The sequence below is a fragment of the Thermobia domestica genome, chromosome 1 (assembly GCF_964235325.1).
Source record: "Thermobia domestica chromosome 1, izTheDome1.hap1.1, whole genome shotgun sequence".
In the NCBI taxonomy this organism is placed as follows: Eukaryota; Metazoa; Arthropoda; class Insecta; order Zygentoma; family Lepismatidae; genus Thermobia; species Thermobia domestica.
The window spans coordinates 74,332,664-74,347,971 of NC_137454.1; the positions used below are offsets into that span (position 1 = coordinate 74,332,664).

At 38.3% G+C, this 15,308-nt stretch overlaps 1 protein-coding gene across 3 annotated transcripts in view; it reads left to right on the forward strand.

Moving 5' to 3' along the window:
- LOC145686214 (uncharacterized) overlaps positions 1-15,308 on the forward strand; it is a 117,357-nt gene that overhangs the window by 18,135 nt on the left and 83,914 nt on the right. The gene's annotated exons all lie outside the window — the stretch shown is intronic.

Below are 15,308 nucleotides of genomic sequence, written 5' to 3' on the forward strand. Positions count from 1 at the left end.
GGCTAGTCCATTACAGGGATGTTATGGTCGTTTAACCACTCCGCCACAGGCCGTGCAGTATGAACAGGTGCTCGATCGTGTTGAAAGATCAATCGCCATCCCCGAATTGCTCTTCAACAGTGGGAAGCAAGAAGGTGCTTAAAACATCAATGTAGACCTGCGCTGTCAATGTTGCCCATGCAAAACAACAAGGGGTGCAAGCCCCCTCCAAGAAAAACACAACCACACCATAACACCACTACCTCCGAATTTTACTGTTGGCACTACACACGCTGACAGATGACGTTCACGGGGCATTCGGTATACCCACATCCTGCCATCTGATCTCCAAATTGTGTACCGTGATTCGTCACCCCATACAACGTTTTTCCACTGTTCAATCGTCCAGTGTTTACGCTCCTTATACCAAGCGAGGCGTGTGGCTTATGAGCAGCCGCTCGAACATGAAATCCAAGTTTTCTCACCTCACGCCTAACTGTCAGTACTTATAGTGGATCCTGATGCAGTTTGGAATTCCTGTGTGATGGTGTGGATAGATGTCTGCCTATTACACTTTACGACCCTCTTCAACTGTCAGCGGTCTCTGTCAGTCAACAGACGAGGTCGGCCTGTACGTGTCCCTTCACGCTTCTACTTCACTATCACATCAGACACAGTGGACCTAGGGATGTTTAGGAGTGTGGAAATCTCGCGAACAGACCCAAGTGACACCCAATCACCTGACCACGTTCGAAGTCCGTGAGTTCCGCGAAGGGCCCCATTCTGCTTTCTCACGATGTCTAATGACTACTGAAGTCGCTGATAATGAGTACCTGACAGTACGTGGCAGCACAATGCACCTAATATGAATAACGTATGTTTTTGGGGTGTCCGGATACTTTTGATCACAGAGTATATATATATATATATATATATATATATATATATATATATATATATATATATATATTAGGGATGGCCAAAATTTTCCGGAATCCGGATTCCGGAAATTTTGTTTTCCGGAATCGGAAAATTTACTTTCCGAAATTCGGAAAAATTCCGGATTTCGGAAAAATTCCGGAATTCGGAAAAATTCCGGATTTCGGAAAAATTCCGGAATTTAGAAAAAATCGGAATTTTTCCGAGATCCGGAATTTTTCCGATTTTACTTTCCGGATTCCGGAAAGTAAAAACTCTGGAATTGGCCATCCTTAGCTAGTAGCTGTTAAAAGAGAAACATAATAATGAATAGGCTATATATACTGTATTAATTTCTTGTAGTTGGATATGTCTTTATCATTTACGTAGACAATTGCTACTGCAGTTATTTACTACTTTATGAGAAAGGTCTTATTTTCACACACAAAAAAGTCGCCGGTATGTCTCAAACATTATCGCGTTAACACCTGCAGCTGCTCCAAAGCACTGCAAACTACTTTCTAACCAGGCGAAAGGCAGTGAAGGAAAAGAAATCTCAACAAATATTCTAATAACATTCGCTTATTGCCAACATACCTACAGTGAGCGCAGAAAGTGTTCGTACACCGTGCATACTTTATATTGAAAACAGCTAGCATGAGAACGGGAGGTGGAAAATATATATATAACCAGAATTAAGACTACACATTCATACATTTTATTTCTATATACAAGAGAAAGGCCAAACAAACACAATCACTGTTTTGTTCAGAAGAAAAGAGAGAATTCCTTTTTTGTAAACGCAAAAAGTCACCGTACACTTATGATTGAATTAATGCTTATAAAGTATATTACGTTATTTAATATTTTGTGGGATTACCCTGTGCGTTAATGATTGTCTGTAGTCTTCGTGGCGTTGATTTCACCTGTAGTAGTTCGTAGTTCTGTAGCTTCGGGACTGATTATGTCCCATTCTTCTTGAATAGCTTTTCTCAGGCCTTCTTTAGTAGAGAAGCTGTGCCTTCTGATTCTTGTCTCCAGAACAGATCATAGATGTTCTATAGGGTTCATGTCTGGGGATTGGAGAGGTGTGCGAAGCTGTTTCAAGGTATTATAGAGTCAGGGGGGGCGATCGGGGAAATCGCCCCCCCACAAGAGGAAACTCTTATTTTATATATAAATAAAACCATCCATAACAAGTTTGGAGCTCTTAAAAGTAGCAGTATTACCGCCGACCGCCCCCCCAGAAGTGCGTCCTGGATCCGCCCCTGGCAAACCTTGCAGACATCCCTCGTTCAACAGTACAAACAATAATTGCGATGTATAATGTTTCTATCACTGTGCGAAACCATAAAAAAATAATAAAAAAAAGAACTGGAAGACCAAGAGTGTTGAGTGAACAAGTTAAACGTGACATTATTAGGGAAAGAAAAAAGGTTCCAAAAAGTAGTGCTGTGCAATTGGCAGCGGATCCGGAAACACGCGGTGTTAAAGTATCAGCCAGTACAGTGCGGAATATTTGCAGGATATCATGGTCGGATAGCCAGGAAAATGTTCTGGGTGAACAAGACAAATCGTATAAAGAGACTAAAGTTTGAAAAAAGAGTATAAAGATAAGGGATCAGGCTTCTTTCTGGAATAGGGTCATATTTTCGGACGAAAGTAAATTTAATTTTATCGAGTCCAATGGGAGGCGTATGGTATGGCGCAAGGTGAATACAGAGATGAATCCTCAAAATCTCGTCCCTAAAGTAAGACACGGAGGAGGGTCCGTGCTCGTCTGGGGTTGTATGAGTGCCTCAGGAGTGGGTCGTCTCCACTTTATCGATGGAGTGATGATCCACAAAGTGTATATTAACATATTAAAGGAATATCTCCATACTAGTGCGCAGAAGATGGTTCTTGAAAACAATTTATTGCTCAGCAAGACAACGACTCCAAACATACAGCGGAAAACACTCGATTGTGGCTACTCTATACAGGGGCGGATCCAGGACGGACTTCTGGGGAAGGGGCGGTCGGCAGTAATACTGCTACTTTTAAGAGCTCCAAACTTGTTATGGATGGGTTTATTTATATATAAAATAAGAAAGTTCCCTCTTGTGGGGGGGCGATAGCCCCGATCGCCCCCCTCTGGATCTGCCCCTGAGATTTGCTATCTTTCTCAAAGACTTACCCTTCTTATGCACTTTAATAATTACTTTTCTTGTCTCCTCATTTGTTTCTGTTCGGTTGCTTCCCATTTCGACAGCCCACCGTGCAGTTTTTTTTACTCCTATTCACAACTAAACTCATTCTGTTACTTGTCATGCTATACAGAGGTGTATACTCAGGTGAATACTAGTGAACCCCAGTTGTGGTATTTTTGTTTCGTATTCGTACGTCAGGTGTACGATCACTTTTTGCGTCTACTCTATACATTTTCTACGGAATTTATTTACTTTCTGACCACTAAACTTGTCTTTGTGGTTCTTTATTGATATATTCATAAAGCTTAGTTTTCATTATTCATATTGTGTGTGTTATTACACTTCTTAAATTTTCTGTTTCTTTTTCGCAGGCATTCTCGTTTCAATAGCATAGGTGTACGAACACTTTCTGCGCTCACTGTATGTACAGTAAATACAAATTTATAATTTTTGACTTTACGAAGTATACAATGTAATTGTTCAATAATTAACATAAGCAGGCATTCATTAATTTATATTAATATAATAATTAACAAAACTAATAAGCGGATGATTGATGACTCAGTGGTAGAGTTTTCATCTATGGTATTCTAACCCAGGACATGTGGGTTTTCGATGGCTAATTTTGTGTTCGAAAATTTTCCCGGTGGTGCTCTTGGTTCCCTTTCTTATATTTGTTCCATCATCACTCATTAACGAATTTAGTTTATCAAAACTCTATAGCCATATATTCATTCTGTCCGTCAGTGAAACAAACAGTCTCAAGAATTATCTGATGGATTACCAATCAATTTTGGCCATGATGTACAGAGTCAATAGTTAAGAATCGAGTTCCCTGATGAATGTAATATTCAAACCGGAAGCGGTACAAATCAACCATTTCCGGTTTAACGTTAATCATTATATAGTAAATATGGTAATAGATAGCGAGAAGCGGTTTCCAGTAATCGACATATATAACATTCATGTAGATAGAATGTTACCCAGTTTGTGCATCTGCTGAAAATAATGAGCTTAGGTATTTAGAGAGCATTTTCCGGTTTAGAAAATGTGTGCTTGGTAAAGAATGTAGAGAATTAGCTGAGTCAGGCACGTAGCTAGAATATGGTAATAGGAAGGGGGGGGGTCTGTCACGAAATACTGTGGTTATTTACCAGGGGCTCAATCATTCTAAACTATTTTATTGGCAACATATATTGGTTCGTTTAGCAAAGATTTCTAATGGGGACATGATATGAAATACTGTGGTTACACACCAGAGGCTCGATCAATCTAAATATTTTACTGACAACATACCCATATTGATTGGTTAGGACAATAAAATGAGGATATATTAGTAAGTATTTTAATAAGAAACTATGAAGAAATCTCGAGTAAAAGAATATAAAAAAAGTATTGAAAAAGATATCGTCTTCCGAGGTCATTCGAACGGTGTCGAGAATTTTGCGTCTGGAGAATTTGCGCCCTACCTCAAGAACAGGGAAAATTGCGCCTGCGATGTACCTCCACCGGGAAGTTTGAGCCCTGCGAAATAAAAGAACCTATTGGAGCTTACGCATTTGCTCGGAGGGGCTGACATTACAGCATAAACAATCCTCCCCCCACAACCATGCCATTTGTGATTTATTTTCATTGTGGCTATATAAGGGGAGAATAAACTTCAATATAAGCCAAAAGAACACAACGGATCAACGCAATCACTGCTTCTTCCAGAGATGATTTTGGGGGAACACTGGCCTCCCCAGAGCTCTCAGAGTGCCTCCTCGGAGGAGACCAAAATAATACGTCTATAATATAATAATAAATAGAATAGTACCAGCAGTGACCCCCTCTGGAATACTAAATGTGCCCCCCGGAACATTTTTCCTGAAAGAACGACTGAACGCAATTGTGTGTTTGAAGTGTAATTCCAGCAAGTAAACACACTGTACATAGTTTTCTTGATAATATTACTGAACTGATTTTACATTCACTTTACATTGTCTTTTCTATATTTTGTGTCCTGAAAAGCCAAACAACTCGCAAGGATTGTGAACAGAAATATCTGGGTAGAGCCAAACAGCCTTTTGTAGATTAAATTATACTCTTTGATTATATTAATAAATAATTATATATCAGTCATTTATACGTTTATTGTAAATTTTGTAGTATAATGAAAAATTGTATTTGTATGGATTACCCTTTAGTGAACTAAAATTGTATTTTTTTTTCATTTGTTCGGAATATTATAACGGATGGAGTAACTCACTGAGACGATGAGAGGCAAGCCTAGTTCAAGTGCGAGTGGAAGTTACTGTACACAATACAATAATAAGTTGAATTATAGGGCGCTAACATCCCAGTGCAAATATATAGCAGGCGCATTTTCCCCTCTTTTTGGGGTAGGGCGCAAACATCCCAGTGCAAATATATTGCGAGCGCATTTTTTCCTATTTTTGTGGTAGGGCGCAAAATTCTCGCATTCAAGGAAAATATAATGTCCGTGAAGTTGACAAGCCACTTATGTCAGACTCCAATTTCGACTTTAAACGTCGCTAGTGCTACGTTAGTGTTCGATAGTGACGCAAATCGTTAGTACCCCAACTGCATGCCAACACGCCCACTTCTAAGAATCATCTCAAAAATGAGGTTAACCGTTAGAGCAAGTAAGTGCTCATTGGTGCCATTAACATTAACGTTAAAGCCTCCATCGTACGGCCCTTTAAGTAATAATAACACCACGTTTTTTGCTAGTCTCAATGGGTCCCTATATTCTCGCGAACATTCTGACGTGCCCAAGTTAGTTACTTTTTTTTGGGGGACTATTGTTTATCTGTTATTGTTTATTGTTTATTGCTAGTCTGCAGAGTAGTCCTTACATTAATATGCCATTGTCCTTGATAATCATTGCGTATTTACAAGCAATTTGTTATTACTGTTAGAAGATATCAAAAAACAACAGATAAAATCTACTACTTAACGGTTCATATTTTCTTTTACAGTACATAAACGATTAATAATAATAATAATAATAATAATAATAATAATAATAATAATAATAATAATAATAATAATAATAATAATAATAATAATAATAAGACTATTCCAGCATAAAAGTTATCAATTGCATGACACTGGCAACAAGCGACGCATATTTTAACTTCATAAAAAATCGTTTCTCACGATTTTCTGGAAAACTACGTATGATAACATCTTCATTATGTCAAGTTGTTTATCTCAGTGTGATATATGTCTTACCTCTGGACAATATCACAGTAAAACAAAAATTAAATATTAGGAGTACATCGTACTTTTGGACTACATCTCATTAACCATGGGAAGATTGAGTACTGTATACTTTAGGATGTAAGTTTCAGCTTAACTTGCATCATACATTCTTAGGATTACAAAAAGGAAATTTGTTCGTTTGCATTTGAACAAAATTTTTAGGATTACAAAAAGAAAAAATAATTTTTCCGAATTCCGGAATTTTTCCGAAATCCGGAATTTTTCCGAATTTCGGATTTTTTCCGAATTCCGGAATTTTTCTGAATTCCGGAATTTTTCCGAAATCCGGATTTTTTTCCGAATTTCGGATTTTTTCCGAATTCCGGAATTTTTCTGAATTCCGGATTTTTTCCGAAATCCGGAATTTTTCCGAATTCTGGATTTTTTACGAATTCCGGATTTTTTCCGAAATCCGGAATTTTTCCGAATTCCGGATTTTTTCTGAATTCCGGATTTTTTTTCGAAATCCGGATTTTTTCCGAAATCCGGAATTTTTCCGAATTCCGGAATTTTTCTGAATTCCGGAATTTTTCCGAAATCCGGATTTTTTCCGAATTCCGGAATTTTTCCGAAATCCGGAATTTTTCCGAATTCCGGAATTTTCCGATTTTACTTTCCGGATTCCGGAAAGTAAAAATTCCGGAATTGGCCATCCCTAATATATATATATATATAATCTATGTTTGATCAAATGTCTTTTATTCCTTTTCTTCTGTATTTTTAGTCATACCTCTGATAACAGTATGCATTTTGGATATGTGTTGGCCATATCGTGACAGGGGTAACTCGCTGCTGACGCTCCTAGTAAAACCCCAACCAACGTGATGATTGTGTTGTAGAAGCAATTATTATTATTATTGGACATTTTGATCGTCTTATTCTTTACAAATATGACTATATTTCATAAAAATCGGTGAATTTCCACGAAATTTTTGAGGGACAAATTTTTAAAAATCTTAGGAGGGAATAAATTCACTTCCTTAGTATGAATTGATTTCAACCTCAAGTAGTAGGGATTGTTAAAAAGCCTCCTAGAACATATCCATCTTATTCTATCAAACTTGAATAATTCTTAAGGAAACTATCATGGAATATTTCTCAAATCGCAGGGGAGAATGGTCAAACTATTCAATCCCTCATTCTTGGTTGATTCTAAACTACTGTAAACCCAAGCATTGGCGAAATTACGAAGCCTCTCTCTCTCTCTCTCTCTCTCTATATATATATATATATATATATATATATATATATGGCCGGATTTAGGGGAGTGAAAAGGAGTACGTTCAGCCCCCCTTCGTTGTAAATATACACTAGCTAAATCGAGAAGTTAGTAGTGAATGTTGCAAAATCAATAGTTTAAGTCAATTTTCTGAAGGTTGAAGGAAAAGAATTCATCGAGAACAGACACTTAGCATTTCCAAAGGAATTCCTCATTCACATCACATGCCTAAAGGCATTAAAAAAAAATAGTTCAAATTAGTGCTGTTGGATTTTTGTGACATTTGCGGATTTCGGTTTTTGAGAAAACCGGTTTTCCGAACACCGCAAGTGCGGTTTTCAAAACCGAAACGCAAAAGCGGTTTTCAAAACCGAAACCGCAAATGCGGTTTTCAAAACTGAAACCGCAAAAGCGGTTTTCAAAACCGAAACCGCAATAGCGGTTTTCAAAACCGAAACCGCAATAGCGGGTTTTAAAACCGAAACCGCAAAAGCTCTTTTCGAAAGCGAAAGCTGCCCGAAACCGTGTTTGCGGTTTTATAAAAGAAACCTTGTTTGTCCTTTTCAAAGCAGAAACAATGTTTGATGTTTTTAATTATACCTTTTAACAATTGTGAAAGGATTTATCGATCGAGACAATTGTATTGATTTATGTCTGTGTTTTAACTTTTTTATTTGTTCCAAGACTATAATGGTAATATATGCAGCACTGTGCGAAAGGGATAGTTCGATGGTTGTACAAGTCACAGCTAAATTAGTGTTGCAATATTTTAAAACCAGAAAAGTGGAGAGTTCTAAACCGTAAGTACTGATGTGAACTTGTGTGTTACAAATGCTGACCTGGGATCCTTCGCACTTTTTTTTTTTTTTTTTTGTTTTTTAGTTACTTCTTTGATGACACTACCAATGTAACCCTACTTTTCGGCTGCAGGGAAGCAAACTGGACCCCACCTGATTTTCATATATTTTGTAAATTAGACCACGAGGAACACGAATCTGAAGGAATTTTGACATTTCGAATGTCGGAACTCGAGATATTCGAACATAAAATGACCATGGAAGCAAACTGGACCCAACCTGATTTTTATATATTTTGTAAACTAGACTACGAGGAACACGAATCTGAAGAAATTTTGACATTCCGAATTTCCGATCTCGAGATATTCGAACATAAAGTGACCACGGAAGCAAACTAGACCCCACCTTATTTTTATATATTTTGTAAACTAGGCCACGAGAAACACGAATCTGAAGGAATTTTGACATTCCGAATTTCGGAACTCGAGATATTCGAACATAAAGTGACCACGGAAACAAACTGGACCAAAACTAATTTTTATATATTTTGTAAACTAGACCACGAGGAACACGAATCTGAAGGAATTTTGACATTCCGACTTCCCGAACTCGAGATACTAGAACTTATACAGTAGTTTTACATAGTATGTATAAAATTAACGAAGAAAGTTCTGTCGCTTTTTGACCTATCACCTTAGAGCATCGATATGTCACCTAAGACCAGGGGTGTAGCCCGCAGGTTTCTGTAGGAGGGGCTCGTCGTTTTTGAAAGGGGGCCAGCTACAACCAAAAAAAAAAAAAATGTGTTGCAGCTATTGTTTTTGAAGCCTGAAAAAAACTGAAAAATTTTGGTTTCCTTCCAGAAAAATAAAAACACTGTTTTTAGCTTCTTCTTCTTTTTCTTCTTCTTTTTCTTCTTCTTCTTCCTATTAATAATAATAATAATAATAATAATAATAATAATAATAATAATAATAATAATAATAATAATAATAATTTCATAAATTATATTACAGATAGTTTGTATTATGTTTAACCAAGAACTACTTCCCCCGACCAAACATTATATCTTTGTGCATAACTATTTCAATACACAGAACCGATCTATAAAGGTAAACAAGGAAGTCCTATCGCTTTCTCACCCACCACCTCCGGACATTCATATGTCACCTAACACGTATCTGGAAGATTAAGAATAGATCGACAACCATCTGCAAACATTCTGGAAGGTCATTTATTCCATCGCGGTAGAGGTTGGTGTTCCGTGAAGCGAAGAAGGTAAGTGCATTTTGCAACTCTAGTTGAGATTTGAGCTGGCATCCTTTAAGGTGATTGTGCAAGAAAGAGAACAGATGATAATCGGACGGTGCAATGTCCAGTGAGTATGGCATATGCAATAGTGTTTCCTATCCAAGGCATAAAATGGCGTCCCGGGTTATCCTAGCCACGAGGGGCTTAGCGTTGTCCTGTAACATAATGACCTCTTTGGGATTCAGAATTGCTGGCTCTAGAGTTTTGAGTTTCTCTTGAACACGGCTGAATTGCTGACAGTACACAGTTGGATAGATGCGATGACCAGCTGGTAGCAGTTCCCGATGCACTATGCCGCGAGCAGTTCATAAACACACAGGAGGAGTTTCTTCTGGTGTAGTGCTGGTTTCGGTTGTCTTGGAACCGTTCATGGGATGCTAACCAATTATGACGGCGCCGTGTAACTTCGTACAGGACCCATTTCTCATCACATGGCAACACCTTGTCCAGAAATGGCTCCTTCCTCAGACGAGACAGCAAAGAAACACAGGTGTCTGCTTGCGTTGCCTTTTGACCCGGAATCAAGTTATGTGGGACCCATCGACCCAACTTCTAGTGTTTCCTCAGTTGATGAAGGTGCTGCTGAATGGTTTCGTCACTCACACTGAATTGTCCCTATGCCGGAAGCGTTGGTGGACCACAAATGGGCAATTAGCGACATCTCGCCAAACATTGGCGGCGCCGCAGCGACGATCCCCGGTGGCCCCTCTACCGTTTTGAAAATTATACCACCAGCTGCAGAGACGCGACAAAACGGCAATGAACCACAAAATTACTCCCCCAAAATGTTAAATCGGCTATATGTGTGATTTAGGTACATTAAGGTGAGTCTTAAAAACACTTTTAAAAAGTATCAAAAAATTTCCCCGAAGGGGACTCAAACTACCAACCTTATGATTACTAGGCAAGTGTTCTTCCTACTTCGCTACGAAGGCGATGAAGGAAACGGCGCTTGTAAAGGGATAAATCGTTAAGATCTTTTTAATTGGGTCAATCAGAGTGCTCCTTTAACCGTGTATATTCGACGATAACTGTTTGGAATTAGATAAAATGTGTGTAATTTTGTAACAAAATGACGCGTGTCTATTTACTTTATTTCATAGTTCTCGCATACTCACTTTCTAATGATCGACGACAGTTGTCATCTAAATTCATACAATTATTGCACTTATCTCAAGATTTTTCACTTCATGATGTTGAGGCAGAGGTTATTCTTGACCCTCGGCGCTCACTTTAGGGACAATTCGTCTGGAAAAATAATATATAATAATAGCCGCATGCACATGACTGGCGATAGTTCGTGTTGGTCCCTTCACGACTCTCCGCGAAGAATCTAAGAAGTGCGACGGAAACAAAGTTCTCGCTGGTCGCTGCTACGCGGTGGTAACTTCAACACCCCGACACGAGATATATGTTTCAACTCGACGAAACCCTGCCGCCAGTGAGGGCCAATTATCGCAGACCTCCACAAAAAGCGACAAAACTTTCTCACTTCCTGTTTTACACGAAATAGCATTTAAAAAAAGCGAATGAAATCAAAACTGAAAAACTGAATAAAAACGTTGCTTTTCACCAAATTTTCCATCTGATAAAAAGTTTTCTTAAAACATTAATTACAGCATATACATAATACAATGTACTTACGATTTAGTTTAGTTCCATTGTTTTATCATAGAATTTTATGATACCTTGTCAAAACGTTTGTCTTCAAATTATCAAATACAAATCGCTGTAAATTGTGTACTCTGCTGTCACAAAAGTATATCATACTATTTTCGGATGGCTATAAGGAAGAAATGCCATACTATTTTGTGATCGGTATGGTAAAATACTATTTTTCCATACTATTTTACCGTAAATTATTAATTATATGTAAACTTTGTTATTTTTAAATGACTGAAGCTAAGCAATCTCACGTTGATGTTTTAACATCTGGCCATTAGGAGGACCAGGAAATCATTTGGGGGGGCCTGGCCCTGATGCCCCCCGTGGCTACACCCCTTCCTAAGACGTACCTGGAAGATCAAAAATAGTACCCATCAGTATCAACGACCTTCTGCCAACGTTCGAGATGGGCATGGACTCCTTCGCGGTAGAACTTGGTTTGCCTTGAAGCGAAGAAGAAATCAAGTGTATTGTGCACGTTTAGTACGGAGTTGAACTGGAGTTCTCTAAGGTGAGTGTCCAAGGAATGGAACAGGTGATATTCGGACGGTGCAATGTCCGGGGAGTATGGCGGTTGCAATAGTGTTTCCCATCCAAGGCGTAGGATGGTGTCCTGGGTCAATCTAGCCATGTGGGGCTTAGCGTTGTCCCGTAACGGGAGAACCTCTTAGCGATTGAGAAGTGCTGGCTCCAGGATTTTGAGTTTTTCTTGAACACGGCTCAACTGCTGAAAGTAGACAGTTGCATTAATGTTCTGCTCTGACCAGCCGGTAACAGTTCCCGATGCACGATGTCGCGAGCAGTCCACCAAACACACAGTAGGACTTTCTGCTGCATTACTGGTTTCAGCTGTTTTGGAACCAGTTCATAGGATTTTAACCAATGATGACGACGACATGGAGCTTCTCATCACATGTCAACATCCTGTCCAGAAATGGGTCCTTCTTCAGACGAGACAGCAAAGAAAGACAGGTGTCTGCTCGCGTAGCCTTCTGGCCCGGAGTTAATTCATGTGGGACCAATAGACTTAAATTGTAGTGCTTCCCAAGTTGATGGAGGTGCTGCCGGATGGTTTCTCCACTCACATTGAATGTTAGCCCCAGTTCCTCACAGGTCTCTCCACTGTACGCCTCAATTGCTACCTGAAGATTTTCATTTTGTACATGTGTTGGTCTTCCGGCACGTTGTGCGTCTTTCGTGAGTGTTTTGTCACCGTCCTTAAACTTTCTAAACCACCCTTGCACTGTCTGCGTAATCACGACACCCTCACGAAAGGCCTGAGATATCTTCCGTCCCGCTGCAGTGGCGTTTGACCCAAGTTTGAACTCGTACAGCATACACGCCCTTATGACGCTCTGCGGAGGTTTCATATTCACTCTGTTCTTACACAAGTTCACGTTGTAACTGAACTGCCACAAGCAGGTAGAATGTTGGATATACCCACACCAACATCTGACCTTCGCCTTTTCTCCATTCGCATTCAACTCACGGTGTGAGGATCAATTGAACACAGGCCTCCACAAAAAGCGACAGAACTTTCTTGGTTACCTTTATATATCTCACAGGACATAATATGTTTCGTATAGAGAATATATCTATATTAAACTTAAAGTTTTAATATCTCGAGTTCCGGAAGTCGGAATGTCAAAAATCCTTCAGATTCTTGTTCCTTGTGATCTAGTTTACGAAATATATAAAAATTAGTTTTACTTCCGTGGTCACTTTATGTTTGAATATCTCGAGTTACGAAATTCGGAATATCAAAATTCCTTCAGATTCGTGTTCCTCGTGGTCTAATTTACAAAATATATAAAAATAAGGCGGGGTCCAGTTTGCTTCCGTGGTCATTTTATATTCGAATATCTCGAGTTCCGAAATTCGAAATGTCAAAATTCCTTCAGATTCGTGTTCCTCGTGGTCTAATTTACAAAATTTATAAAAATAAGGTGGAGTCCAGTTTGCTTCCTTGGTCACTTTATGATCGAATATATCGAGTTCCGAAGTTCGGAATGTCAAAATTTCTTCAGATTCGTGTTTCTCGTGGTCTAATTTACAAAATGCATAAAAAATCAGGTGGGGTCCAGTTTGCTTCCCTGCAGCCTACTTTTCAAACGAAACTGAGTTTTCCAGAGTGTACATTTTGTTTCAAACTCAGTTTTGCCCTGGCTAACATACGTAAATTTGCTTCTATAAGAGTCGTTAAAGTTACATTTGAAATTGTCGTTCGTCATTCTTATAGCTTATGAAGGCATGAATAATTCAAGTATCTTTGTCACAACATCTACAAACGAATATTCATTCGTATAGAACCTCCAATAAATAAAAACACATGAACTACACAAAGAAAATTATTGTGCATTAGAGCAGATCTCTTATTAGCAAATGGCCCTACACCCGCGCACTACTCAGATAGTAGCTCACAGACTGAACCTGAGCGCGAGTCCAAATTTAACTCAATCGCGATTAAAATTGTCAGAGGTGTAGCGGTTTATGTTGAATATACCAACACTTTATCCATTAAGTCGTCTTAGATTTTTCTTCAATCCCAAAAAGCGGGTGGTTTTTCGTGATTAAGATATGTTTAAGCGAGGGACGAATATAGAATCTGAAAATCGGGTGGTAGAAGCAAAAATCGGGTAATATGACAACACTATGCTAAATAGAAAATAAGGTATATCCCTATTTAAGATCACTACACCTGCAACTCATGAAATCCAACTTGAAATCTCATCCACTTAAACTGAGATCTTTTATATTATCATTACTCTTTCACCTTGTTTTTAAATAGTACTGCCACTCTTTCTTTTGTTAACAAAAAAACACCACCTCCCTTTCTTAAAAAAAAAAAAAAGAAAGAAAGAAATTAGATCGCAATACACAATTTTATTGTTAATTTGTTGCCACTCCGATAAATGTGAATGTTGTGGTTTTGCATGTGTTGACTGGTTTCTTATCGCAAGTCCCAGACACCTGCAATAGTTCATACGTGAAAGGAACACCGATCATATTTTATTCTATATCTTTTTACTTACCAATAACGATAGCCGTGCCTCTTTGTGAGAAACTGCAACTTATTATTTTTATTCTGCCAGTTGTAAAAGTATACTAAACAAGAATTTCCCTACACATTACGACATTTTAAGAAAATATATCTTCTTTCCCCTATACAAATTTTGATCGTTTTTTCCCTACGCCGAGGGAATTTTCCCTCCATCTGGCAACTGTGAGTAGAAGATGGGAAAGATTCTTTGCTGTTTTCTCGTCGTTACTTGATATTAGTGCTGTCAAATTTTTGTGACTTTTGCAGTTTTCGGTTTTGAGTAAACCGGTTTTCTGAAAACCGAAAACCGCAAATGCGGTTTACAAAACTGAAACCGCAAAAACGGTTTTCAAAAGCGAAACCGCAAAAACGGTTTTCAAAAGCGAAACCGCAAAAACGGTTTTCAAAAACGAAACCGCAAAAACGGTTTTCAAAACCGAAACCGCAAAAACGGTTTTCAAAACCGAAACCACAAAAGCGGTTTTCAAAACCGAAACCGCAAATGCGGTTTTGAAAACCGACATTTCGGTTTTATGAAATTTCACCTTTTTCAAAAACGGTTTTCGGTTTTTTCAAAAACCGATTTCGACAGCACTAGTTCAAATGTACTGGTAGGTGTACCAATAATACAATTATTGGTACACCCTCCTCAGAGAATCCTCGATCCGGCCCTGTATATATACACACATATTCCACTAAAATCGAATATATATATATATATATTTTTTTTTTTTTAATTTGGAGGATGATGATAAATCTATCCCTTATTCTTCACTGATTTTTACCCATGGAGAGGGATCATTGGAAAACCTCAAACGAAATATGCGACATATTGCTTCGAAACCTAATACGTCTTTTTTTAGAAAAAACATAATTTGTGATGCGTTAAAGAAACATTAAACCACAAACAATATATCTCACAT